This window comes from Artemia sp. Qi Xiang Cuo, chromosome 3 (assembly GCF_049724085.1).
Source record: "Artemia sp. Qi Xiang Cuo chromosome 3, ASM4972408v1, whole genome shotgun sequence".
In the NCBI taxonomy this organism is placed as follows: domain Eukaryota; kingdom Metazoa; phylum Arthropoda; class Branchiopoda; order Anostraca; family Artemiidae; genus Artemia; species Artemia sp. Qi Xiang Cuo.
This window is the reverse complement of record NC_142796.1, coordinates 91,367,175-91,380,748: the sequence shown is the minus strand read 5'-3', so window position 1 is coordinate 91,380,748 and position 13,574 is coordinate 91,367,175. Positions and strand designations below refer to the sequence as shown.

Genomic DNA, 13,574 nt, shown 5'->3' with positions numbered 1-13,574 from the left:
CCATGAAAACTTCCTTCATGGACAGATCCTCCAACATAACCCCCGACCCACCCTTCCCTCCCACTACCAGAAAAAACCCCCCTGAAAACTTCTGTATACTTCCCAATAACCAATACTATTTGTTAACATTGGGTAAAGTTCATAACTTTTAGCCCTCCCCCTGGGGACTTCGGGGGATTAAGTCATCCTAAAAGACATATTTATCATATTTTAAACCATGCTGAACAAAATGGCTATCTCAAAATTTTGATCAAGTGACCCTGGGAAAAAAAAAGCGTGGGAGGGGGCTTAGTTATCCTCCATATTTTGGGTCACTCAAAAAGGGAACTAAAACTTTTAATTTCCGTTCCAATAATCCGTCCCACGATATTTTAGGACCACTGGTTCGATACGATCACCCCTGGGAAAAAAAAAACAAACAAACAAAAACAAAGAAACAAGCATCCGTGATCTTTTTTTCTGGCAAAAAATACAAAATTCCACATTTTTGCAGATAGGAGCTTGAAACCTCTACAGTTGGGTTCTCTGATACGCTGAATATGATGGTGTGATTTTCATTAAGGTTCTGTAACTTTTAGGGGGTCATTCCCCCTTTTCTCGAAAATCAGCCAAATTTTCTCAGGAACATAACTTTTGATGGGTAGCACTAAACTTGATGAAAATTATATATTTAATAGCTGCATTGATATCTGATTCTTTTGACGTATCTATTGGTATCAAAAACCAATTTTCTAGAGTTTCAGTTACCATTGAGCCGGGTCGCTCCTTACTTACAGTTCGTTACCACGAACTGTTTGATTTCTGTTTGTTTTAAGTTTCATTTATACTTCAATAAGAAAATATTGTTTTTCGTTTCTAAGCTTGATATTCATATTCAATCTAAGCATTACTCGCTTTAAGATCTATTTATTCATTTATATCATTACTTGTTGTATGTTTTTGCTATGATTGTTTATTTAATTTATGTTCGCTTTGGGTTTCGTTTATTCTTTAATAGTAATTTCTGGTCGTTTTTAGTTTGAAATTTAAAATGTATTTGTATCTGCTGAGCTGAAGTTTAAAATGGCCTTTATTTTTTTTTGAAAAACTTATTTTTCGGAAAGTTTTTTAATTAATTTGAGACAAAGCATAGACAATTAGTCTGAGTGAGAGGCAAAGCTGGTATAAGCCGTTCCAGGATTGTATAAAAATGATTTCATTTTGACTTGTTGTTAGATATTGTCTATTATCCATCCACCCACCTAGGGTAGAATTAAGGTACATAGCGCAACATAGAACTGTATATGCATGTCACTACTACCGCTGCTACTTTTGCTAATGCTACTACTGCTACTAAACCACTCCAACTACTACTTCAATTGCAACAACTTATAAGGCTTAGAGTACTAAGATGGAAAGGGCGTCAAAAAAGGTCAAAAGCGCACATCAGCAATATTTTTGGAACGGCTTACCGTTTCAAGGAAAAACCTCAGGGGCATCATAAAAGAGATGTTCAACTTATCAAAAGACAAGATGTACATGCTACTACCACTATTAATACGCTGCTGCTACTGTTACTACTACAATATTAACATTGCAACTGCTTCTCCTGCTACCACCGCTACTACTGTAATACTAGTACAATTAAGGTAAATTTTGAGAGAATATTGATGGCAAATTCAAACTAACGAAAAACACTACGTGTATTTAGAATTGATTTGCACGTGCAAACGCGCAAAAGAGCGTATATTAGGAATTGATTTGTGTATTAAGTTGGAACTCTCAGAGAATGCTGAAAGGGAAAGATCAATAGACGAAAGGGCAATATTGTTATTATTTATTAGAAAACCCGTCATACAAAAAAAGGAAAATACGGAACAATAAGCGAAAAAAAAGATGAAATACACATAAACATAGCAGTTTTACACGACAGTTTTTAGTGACGAACGCTGGAGCTAAGATCTAAATCATCACTTAGAACAAATTACAAAAACGAGAAAAAAAACTCAATTACATACTGCACTGTAGGTACGCGACATGTTTTTTTTATGCTCCCAAATACTGAACAAACATAAGCAATATGAACTTCATTGCATCAAGCCGCAATTGGTAAAAAAGTAACCCAAATACACAGTTAAAATAAACAGTTAAATTAATAGTAATATACGCAATACATTATCAGAGAAAAATTGATACCAAGATTGAAAATAACGAGCGTCACTTAAATTGGACACGTAGGAAAAGAGACTAAATCATCAATCAGTTTAAAAACTGCAATATTTACATTAAGCGCGAAAACAAACACTTAAAAAAACACAACAAATGCATCTTAACTACTGGGCCAGTGCCGACGACTAAGGATGGTCCAACGTCATTAAACGGGAATTATAAGCACGAATTTGCTTTTCCACAGCTATAATTGGGTCAGCAATGCTGAATTTTCTAATTAGATAGGAATTGCGGGTCCAAGAGGGAAAGCGTAAAAGATATTTTGCGAACCGGAAGAAAACTGAACAAATTTTGACTTTTCAGATTTTGTGAGCATTTTCCAAAACGGCAATATGTACAGATAATGTGGTAGAGCGACAGAGTTAAAATGTTTCGAAGAAGACTACTAATACTACTAACACTGCTATAATTACTAGTTCTACTACTACTGTTAGTATTGCTCCAACTACTACTTCTATCGCAACTACTTGTAAGGCTGAAAGAATCAAGATGAAAATTTCAAGCAGTATATGAATATACAGGTTATCAAAAGGACATATCGGCAATGTCATAGCAATGGCTAATTGTATTAAGTTGAGTACTAATACTAATGCTGTTACTACTATTGCAACTACACCTAAGGGTATAAAGGGGATATTTTCAGAAAAATTTTAGGGGAGAAGTTAAACTGAATCACAAAATGCCATCCGTATAAAGGTTGTCAAAAAGGCCTATCAGTAATATCTTAGAAACAATTTTTTATGTGAAACTAAAACTTACAAGGCTTGTCGTGGGAATGTTGAACTAACCAAAATACAATATTTGCATCATAATAATACTGCCTCAACTCCTACAACTACTACTTCTTTTACTTTTGTTATTACTGCTACTACTACTGCTGATACTAAAGCTAAGACTATTAATTTTAATTCTCCTGCTACTACTATAACTACTGGTGCTACTACTACTGCCACTAAAGCTAAGGATATGAAGGCAGAATTTTGGGCAATATTAAAACTGTATTGAACAAAATCGAAACACATTATACCCAATTAGGTTGGTAAGAGGACGTATCAGCAATGCTTCGGGAACGGTTGACGGTATTAAGTTGAAACTTTCATCGCGTGTTGTAGGGTGTGTTGAAAAAAAACCAAAGGTGTTATGTACATACTGCTACTAATGCTGCTACTGCAACTATTACTACCACACAAACTATAGGTTATTAGGGCAAAGCTTTCAAGGGTTATTTAGGCAGTTGTTGAACTAAATCAAAACGAACTGTAATTATGTAGATTGTCAAAAGGGTGACAAAGCAATATCACAATAACGGCTTTCATTATTAAATCAGACCTTTCAGTGTAAGTTGTGTCAGATTTTGAACTAGTCAGAAGACTAGAGGTGCCATTTAGGGGGACAGGGGGGGGGGCGGCATGGATCCCCCTTTCCTAGAGTTTGAAAATTATCTTTTATTTATATTTCACAGCCACTTTCTATCTTAGTTATTTGCTATAATAAACCATCGAGACTGGATAACTGGTCGTTTTTATCTTTGCCCCCTTTTCATCGTTTTGCTCAGCAAAGTATAGTATTTCCCACACTTGTACCACCCTAATTCTACCATTAAGAGATCATCTTGTTTTGAAATGTCTAAGAGCGTTTCTACGCTATTTTATTACCCAATCTTCGACCGAAAAATGTGATTTCTGAATAGGGTTTATTCAAATTCAAATGTCAGCTGGTCAGTCTTTCTTTATTGTTTCTTGTGAAGAATTCGTAATCAAAGTATGAGTAAAAAGCGACCACAAGCTTTGGATTTTTTTTACGGTGAAAATGGGGAAGAAAAATAAAGAAACTGGCAATAGTGTCAGTGCTCAAAGTGTCGGGTTTGGTTAGTGGAGATAAATTCCCCCGCCTGCGACAGTCCATCAGAAACAAGCTGAACAACAACTTGCTCAGGTCAACATGAAAGTTTGGTTTGCATCTCCAAACCCTTGGCAAGTTCCAGTAGCGGTCAAGAACCTCTCTCAAATAATAATAATAATAATCTGTATTTAAAATTTGTATGACGCGTCACGACAAACCAGATCAACCTATTCTTGAGAGATATCCGGCTTCCACTTATAACGGTAGGAAATTCGGTGCAAATTACTCTAAGACTTATTAAATAAAAAAAACAAGTTTTTTTTAACTGAAAGTAAGGAATGACGTTAAAACTTAAAACGAACAGAAATTATTCCGTATATGAAAGGGGCTGTCCCCTCCTCAACGCCTCGCTCTTTACGCCAAAGTTTTTCATTATTTAAAAAAAAATAAAGTTGTGAGAAAGTCAAGCTTTAGCGTAAAGAGCGAGGCGTTGAGGAGGAGACAGCCCCTTTCATATACGAAATGTTTTTTTTATTTAATTTTTGAACGTTTTTGAATTAATGCAGGTTTTGATTTTGGCTCACCGTACATGAATAATTAAACAAAAATTGAATATTAATTTTACTTTTATTTGGTTAAATGGCTTTCTCGAAACCTGTTTAATTTCATTTACGAACGTTTTTATTAGTAATAAATATACGTAACTTACGAATTAACTTACGTACCGAACTTCTATATTCATATATTTTTAATACGTATATGAGAGGGTTCGCCCCCTAGTCAATACCTTGCTAAATAATCTTTAACCTTGCTACCTTGCTAAGTACTAAATAATCTTTGGCTTAAAGAGCGAGGTATTGACAAGGGGGTGAGCCCAATCATATACGTAATGGTTTCTGTCGTTTTGAGTTTTGATGTTACTCCTTACTTTCAGTTAAAAAACTTGTTTTTTTATATATATATAATTTCTGATTTTTTCTTGAATAATGCTGGGAAATCCGGCACCCTGTTCATAGCAATGTCCCTTCCCTCATGAAAACTTCCTTCATGGAAATATCCTCCAGCATAACCCCCGACCCACTCCCCCCCCACTACCGGAAAAAAAACCTGAAAACGTCTGTTTACTTCCCAATAACCAATACTATATGTTAACATTGGATAAAGTTCATAACTTTCAGCCCTCCCCCCGCGGACTTTGGGGGAATAAGTCATCCTAAAAGATATAGTTATCCTATTTTCGACCATGTTGAACAAAATGGCTATCTAAAAATTTTGATCGGGTGACAACATTTTGGGAAAAAAATGAGCGTGGGATGGGGCCTAGTTGCCCTCCATTTTTCTTTTGGTCACTTAAAAAGGGCACTAGAACTTCTAATTTCCGCTCAAATGAGCCTTCCTACGATATTCTAGGACCACTGGGTCGATACGATCACCCCTGGGGTAAAAAAAAAACAAACAAACAAACAAATAAAGACGCATCCGTCATCTTTCTTCTGGCCAAAAATAAAAAATTCCACATTTTTTTAGATAAGAGCTTGAAACTTCTGCAGTCGGGTTATCTGATACGCTGAATATGATGGTGTGATATTCATTAAGGTTTTATAACTTTTAAGGGGTCTTTGCCCATTTTTTACAAAATAACTTTTGATAGGCAGGATTTAACTTATGAAACTTATATATTTGAAATCAGCTATAAAATCTGATTCTTTTGATGTATCTATTGGTATCAAAATTCCGTTTTCTACAGTTTCGGTTACCATTGAGCCTGGTCGCTCCTAATTTACAGTTCGTTACCACGAACTGTTTGATGAATGGATTGAATACTCGGAAAACTTGAATTCCGTGTTTTGTTTTGCTTCCCGCCATTTTTCTATGGGGACTCTAAGGACTAGAGAAACTGCTGGAAAAAGGGCTTTTATTGAGTCAGGATTTCGCAAGTGGAAAAACAATTCTGCTCTATTAAAGCAACATGATGGTTCGAAAGACAAAGGCATTGTATATCAGCATAGAAGGGATTTAAGACAAATAGTACTGATACCTCGAGACCTATAGCAAATACCTTAATTCAAGCCAGATCTCAAGAGGTTCAGGAAAATAGAGATCATGAGAAGTACATTTTTTGCGCTATTTGCTTTCTTGGCCGCCAGGATCTTGCTTTGAGGTGTGTACCATGATATATTTAAAATAAAGGAGTCTTTCCTTCTAAAGATGATTCGGGCAGAAATTAAACGTCCCCTAATTGAGTTCAAATACCGCTTCCAAGAGTCTAAATTCTTAATCAGCAAAAAGAGAAATTGCATTTCTAGCTTCAGTCAAACAATTTCGCTAAGATAATTAGTAGCAAAAAAAATGCTGTGCACAATATTTCTAAGGAAGTTTAAATGGCAAAAAACTGTGTGAACGCCTGAATCATCTGAAATATCTTAAAGAGATTATTGGACGAGGATTCGCGTCCTTGGGCCACGTGAGCCAATGGCAAGCCAGTCCTTACAGCGCAGGACGAAAGAACTGCGTTTGGTAGTGGGGTAGATGTGCTTTTTAAAATGATTCGTAAATGAGATTTGGAAGGAATCGTAAGTCAGACTTGAGAAGAGCCATTGAGATAGAAGTTTTAACTCTTTCATCTCGGTCACCATTATTGTCATTGAAGTGACCTGTTGCTGTGCAACTAAGTATGTAAGTTCAATAAATCTATTGTCTTTTTTATTTGTATTTATTTCATTTTATATGTCTGCATCTAGTCTAATAATAGGTAATTAGTTCGTAAGTCTCCAAGGTAAATGCTCCCAAAGGAATCGGATCCCCAGATAGCTCGAGAAAAAGAGGTCACGTTTTTTCATCCCTACAAACACCAAAAGTTGTCATCGCCACAGCTTAGAAGAATGTTTCTAACCCCTGCTAGCCTATAAGAATTCGTATCTCTTAAGTTAGACCTGATCGTGCTGCTAATTATTGTTAGACCTATTAAACAATCTAATTACGGAAAGAACCCAACAATAATAAGGTGCCATAATTGTAATCGTGTTGGCCATATCGCAAGAGAGTGCCACTATATCAACAATCCTATACTAAGAATTGCTGTCGGTAATACACAAAATTACGGCAACCATTTGTTCAGAAAAACAAATTTTAGCACCGGTCGTGCAATAGGCTATAACCAATGAGGGTTTGCGCCAATCAGTACCTTATAATGCATACCAGCAAAATTTGTATAACCCTCTCCCCAACAGGCAAATTAATTACCGGTTTGAAAACCCAAATACTCGCCAAGGCCAATATAATGCGAGAATGCAATATAGAAATCATGAAAATTTGCCGATGAGAAATGAAGAAAACCACGACACGAGAAATCCACGTTACCATAATAATACATGGAGAAGACAGACAGACCTAAATCATTTAAATATGCCTACGGAACCTAATACGTCCGAATATCTATTACAGGCACCGACAAATGAAATAAATCCTCAGGGAAACGCTTCAGGCCCCTAAAAAATAGAATTGTCAGTGAAAATCTCACAAATATCTCGAATCATATAGCTTTTATTAGTTTTTTCAAACGAAAATACGCAAAATAAGATGAAAATACGTTCCCATGGTTCTAATTCATATCCTTCAATTAGGGAGGTCAAGGCTTGGCTAAAAAAATGGAGTTTTCAGTGAAGAACTCACAAATATAGCACTTAATATGGCTTTTCTGTGTTTTTTACAACGAAAATACGCAAAAAACGATGAAAATACTTTCCCATGGTTCTAATTCATATCCTTCCTGTAGGGAGGTCAAGGCTTGGCAACAAAAAGGAATTTTCATTGAAAAACTAACAAATATAGCTCTTAATATTGTATTTCAGTTTTTTTTTCCAACGTAAATACGCAAATTTATATGAAAATACGTTCACTTTTTTCTAATTAATATCCTTCAATTAGGGATGTCATGGCTTTGCTAAAAATATGGAATTGTCAGTGAAAAACTCACAAAAATTGAGATTATTATGGACTTTCTGTGTTTTTTCTAAATAATATATGTAAAAATAGATGACAATACGTTCCCATGGTTCTAATCTATATTATTCAATTATGGACTTCAAAACTTGGCTACAAAAATGTAATCTCAAGTTAAAATTAAACTAATATTGAAAAACTCACAAATAAATCTCTTTATATGGCTATTCATTGTTTTTTTCTAACTGAAATACGAAAAATATGATGAAAATTCTTTCGTAGGGCTCTAATTAATGTAAATCAATAACGTAGGGAAAGTATGGTCTAAAAAAAGGAATTTGCATTTAACAGATCACACATATAGTACTTTAGATGCACTTTAATCGTTTTTTCCTAGATATAAAATCAAAATACTAAGAAAATTCTTACTCATTGTACTATTAATAAACATTCCCTTATTAATGTACAGTATGTTATAAAAAAATAGAATTGTTCATAGAATCTTAAACAAAGATAGCAATCTATTTTACTTGTCAGTGTTTTTTTTCCAACGGATCAACGCTCTTTATTAGGAAAATACGCTCCTAGGTTACAAATTCATATCCTTCCATTCGTGAGGTTCATGTCTTGCCGAAGCAATAGGGAATTGTCAGTGAAAAACTCACAAATATAACTCTTAATATGGCTTTTCAGTGTTTTTCCCAACGGAAATACTCAAAATATGATGATAATACGTTCCAAAGGTTCTAATTAATATCCTTGAATGAGTGAGGTAAGGGCGTGGATAAAAACATGGAGTTGTCAGTTAAACTCACACTCATATAGCACTTAATCTGTCTTCGCAGTGTTTTTTCCAGAGAAAATTCTCAAAAGCCTAATATAATACGGTCCCATGGGTCTCCTTCATATCTTTCCAGCAGGGAAGTCAATGCTTGGCGCAAAACTGGAATAGTAAGTTAAAAAATAACAAATATATATTTTAATATGGCTTTTCAGTTTATTTTCAAACGAAAATACGTAAAATAAGATGAAAATAAGTTACCAATTATCTAATTCACCTTCCATTATGAATTTCAAGGTTTGTCTAAACAATGGGAAGATACATAGAAATACTCAAGATTAACTCACAAAATATTTCATTTCTGTGTTTTTTCCTAATCATTAAAGCAAATAAAGATTAAAATAATTACCCATGGTTTTAATTCATATCATTCAATTAGGGAGGTCAAGGCTTGGCTAAAAAAATGTAATTTTCAGTGAAAAACTCACAAATATAGCACTTTATATGGATTTTCAGAGTTTTTTCCTAAGAAAATACGAAATATTCTATTAAATAACGTTAACATGGGTCTAATTAATATCTTTAAAATTGTGATATCTAAATTTGGCTAAAAAAATGGAATTTTTAGTGAAAAACTAACAAATATCGCTCTTAATATGCCTTTTCAGTGTTTTTTTTTTCCAACGAAAAAACGCAAAATAAGATGAAAATACTTTCCCAGGGTTATAATTCATATCCTTCAGGTAGGGAGGTCCAGGCTTGTTTAAAAAAATGGAATTGAAAGTGAAAAACTAAAAAGGATGTCACCTTATAGTTCTTTTCAGGGTTTTTTTTTCAAAGTATATTCGATAAAACTTATTAAAATGCGGAATTCGTGTACTAATTCATAACCAGCACTTATGTCGGTCAAGTATTGTCTAAAAAAATTGTAGTTACTTTATAATAATCACACTAATCGAACTTAAAAATGAATTAAAGAGCTATATCCTAGGAAAGAGAGGACATAAATGTGAAATTACTTTTCCATGGTTTTAATTCATATCCTTCAATTAGGGAGGTCAAGGCTTGGCTAAAAAATGGACAGGTCAGTGAAAAGCTCACAAATATAGCTATTCATATGTCTTTCAGTTTATTTTATAACTAAGTTTCTAAAAATAAGCGTATAAAACTTTACCAAAACTTTATTTAATTTCTATCTACTAAGTTGGCAAAGGCAAGGCTAAAAAAATTGTATGTAATTTTAACATCTCCAAATACAATAACTACATATTGACTTTTCGTGTTTTTTCCACCGTTATTTAGCAAAATAAGATGATCAAAAGTTCACAAGGTTATAATTTATATCCTTCAATGAGGGAGTTGAAGGCTTGTCTAAAAAACTGAATTTTAAGTGAAAAACTCACAAATATAGCTCTTAATATGTCTTTTCATTTTTTTTTTCAAACGAAAATACGCAAAATACGATGAAAATACGTTCCAATGGTTTTAATTCATATCCTTCAATTAGTGAGGTAAAGTATTGGATAAAAAACGGAATTGTCAGTGAAAAACTCACAAATAAAGCTCTTAATATGGCTTTTCAGTTTTTTTCAAAAGAAAATACTCAAAATACGATTATAAAAAGTTCCCAAGGTTTTAATTCATATCCTTCAATTAGGAAGGTCAAGGCTTGGATAAAAAATGGTAAAGTAATTGAAAACCACAAAAATTGATCTCTCGATAATTATATTCATTGTTTTTTCAAAAGAAAAAACGCAAACTCATTTTTTACTTCGTTCACATTGGTCCTCTACATTAACTGCTATGAGTTATTCATCGTCGTTTAAGTAAAAACTTTAGCTTCATTGTCCAAATAACTAATTTCTATATTTATATGTCTTGTAAGTTTTTAGAATAGAAGAAATACGGAACATAAGAGGAAATTACGTTACCAGGGTTTTATTTAATATCTGTCCAGTAAGGAGGTCAAGGCTTGGCTAAAAAATTGATTATTCAGTGAAAAGCTTACGAATATATCTTTTTATTTGTCTTTTCAGTTTTTTTTCAAACGAAAGTTCGCATAATAATATGTAAAGAAGGTTACAAGGTTCTAATTAATATCCTTAACGTAGGGATTAATATGATGGTCTTAAATATGGAATTGGAATTGTAAACCTAACAAATATATCAATTAGTCGTTATTTTAGTGTTATTTACTAGAAAAGTTATCATAAAACGGTTAAATAGCGTTCATATGGGTTTATTTAATTTTCTTTAATTTGGAAGGTCAAGGCTTGGGTTAAAAAAAAGGAATTGTCAATTAACAACTCACAAAAATAGCTCATAATTTGGATTTTCTATTTTTTTCAAATTAAAATACTCAATCTACGATGTAACTACGTTCACAATTGTATTTTTACTTGAATTCAATGAGTGATTTAAATTGTTTTATGAAAAATCTTTATTTTCAGTGTATAAATAAATATTATCCAAATTACTTTTGCTTTTCCTTGTTTTGTCCAACAAATGTAAGAAAAATACGATGAAATTAATTTACAAAGTTTTTAATTAATATCTTTCAATAAGGGAGCTCAAGGCTAGGCAAAAAAATGGATTGTCAGTGAAAAACTCAAAAATATATCACCTAATCGGGATTTTTTTTTTTATTGTCATAGAAAAGTCTAAATCGAATCTGCATATTCTTTCATATATTTCTAATTAATTTCAAGCTTGTCCGGAGGTCATAGCTTGTCACAAAAATTGGTATGTTCAGTGAAACACTCACAAATACAGCTCTTAATGTTGCCTATCATGTTTTTTCCACCGAAAATACGAACAATAAAATGAAAATACGTTACTATGACGCTAATTCATATTCTTCAATTAGGCAGGTCAAGGCTTGGCTAAAAAATTAGAATTTAAATTGAAAAATACACAAATATAGAAAAACTCACAAATATAGCACTTAATATGGCTTTTCAGTGTTTTTTTCAAACGAAAATACGCAATATATTATAAAAATACTTTCCCATGGGTATCCGATATGTAAGACACTAACGGATTGCAATTACTTTATAAAAAATGGCATTGTAATATACATAATAACACCAAATGAAATTATTATTGATGTTCAGTGTTTTTTACAACGGCATAAAGAACTATAAGATTAAAATAATATAACTGTGTTTTCTGTAATAACCTTCAATTATGGAGGTCAAATCTTTGCTAAAAAAATTGAATTTAAAGTTAAAAATTAACAAATATAGCACTTAATATGGACTTTCATTGTTTTTTTCCAGCGGAAATACGCAATAATCGATAAAAACACGTTCCAATGGTTCTAATTCATATCCTTCAATTAGGGAGGTTAAGGCTTGTCGAAAAAAAGTGAAGTGTAAGTGAAAAACTCACAAATATAGCTCTTAATATGTATTGTCAGTGCATTTTAAAACGAAAATACACAAAATACAATGAAAATACGGACCCATTGTGCTAAGTCATATCATTCAAGTAGGTTTGTCACGTCTCGGCAAGAGATAATTAATCGTTGCTGAAAAAGTCTTAGATATCGCACTTAATATGGACTTTACGTGTTTTTTCCGGCTAAAATAGACAAAATATGATGAAAAATGGCTCCAAAGGGTTTAATTCATATCTTTCAATTAGGGAGGTCAAGGCTTGGCTAAAAAATTGAATTGTCAGTGAAAAACTCACAAATATAGCTTTTAATATGGCTTTTAAGTGTTTTTTTTTTCCAACAAAAATACGCAAAATTAAGAGGAAAACACGTCTCCATGTCTAGAATTCCGATCCTTCATGTAGGGAGGTATTGTCTGGTATAAAAAAATGGAATTTTATGGGGCCATCTCACTAAAATATCATGAATAATGGCTTTTTATTGTTTTTTCCAACGAAATTACGCAAAAAAAGAATAAAATAAGTAACCGGTGCTATAATAATTATCATTGTGTAAGGTATTGATATTCTTTGATAAAAAAATGGTATCTTAATTGAAAAATTAAAAATAATTCACTGTTGATTGATTTTCCTTGTTTTTTCCAACGACAAAAATAACAATACTAGTAAAATTCTTTCATTTGGGTTAATTCTGATCCGTAAATTAGGGAGGTCAAAGCTTGGCTAAAAAAAAGGAATTGTCAGTGAAAAAAACACGAAGATAGATCTTAATATGGCTTTTCCGATTTTTTTCCAACTAAAATTCACAAAAAAAAATGAAAATAAATACCCATGTGGATTAGTATTATCATTCATAGATTTAGTTCCTGGCTTGGCAAATATTTTGAATCTACAGTCCATTACTGATGATAATTTCTATTAATATGGCCTTTGCGTGTTTTTTCCAAATAAAATAGGCAAAATATGATTAAAAATCATTCAAAAGGTTCTATTTTATATCCTTCAATCAGGGAGGTCAAGGCTTGGCTAGAAAAATGGAATTGTCAGTGAAAAACTCACAAATAGAGCTTTTAATATGGCTTTTCAGTGTTTTTTCAAACAAAAATACACAAAATACGATGAAAAAACGTTCACATGTTTTTAATTCATATCCTTCAATTAGGGAGGTCAATGCTTGGCTAAAAAAATGGAATTTTCAGTGAAAAACTCACAAATATAGATATTGATATGGCTTTTAAGTGTTTTTTTAAACTAAAATACTCAGAATACGTTGAAAATACTTTCCCATGGTTTTAATTCATATCCTTCAATTAGGGTGGTCAAGGCTTGGCTAAGAAAAAAGGAATTTTCAGTGAAAAACTAACAAAAATAGCTCTTCAGGTGTATTTTCAGTGTTTTTTCCAAT

The 13,574-nt window shown here is 32.7% G+C and overlaps 1 protein-coding gene across 1 annotated transcript in view; it reads right to left on the bottom strand.

Annotated features, from left to right (window-relative positions):
- Window positions 1–2,017, bottom strand: part of LOC148954741 (glucose dehydrogenase [FAD, quinone]-like) — a 46,737-nt gene extending 44,720 nt beyond the window's left edge. The window contains exon 1 of the mRNA XM_089087230.1: window positions 1,998–2,017. The gene's annotated coding sequence lies outside the window, so the exon portion shown is untranslated. The remainder of the gene's footprint in view (window positions 1–1,997) is intronic.
- Between the last annotated feature and the right edge of the window lie 11,557 nt (window positions 2,018–13,574).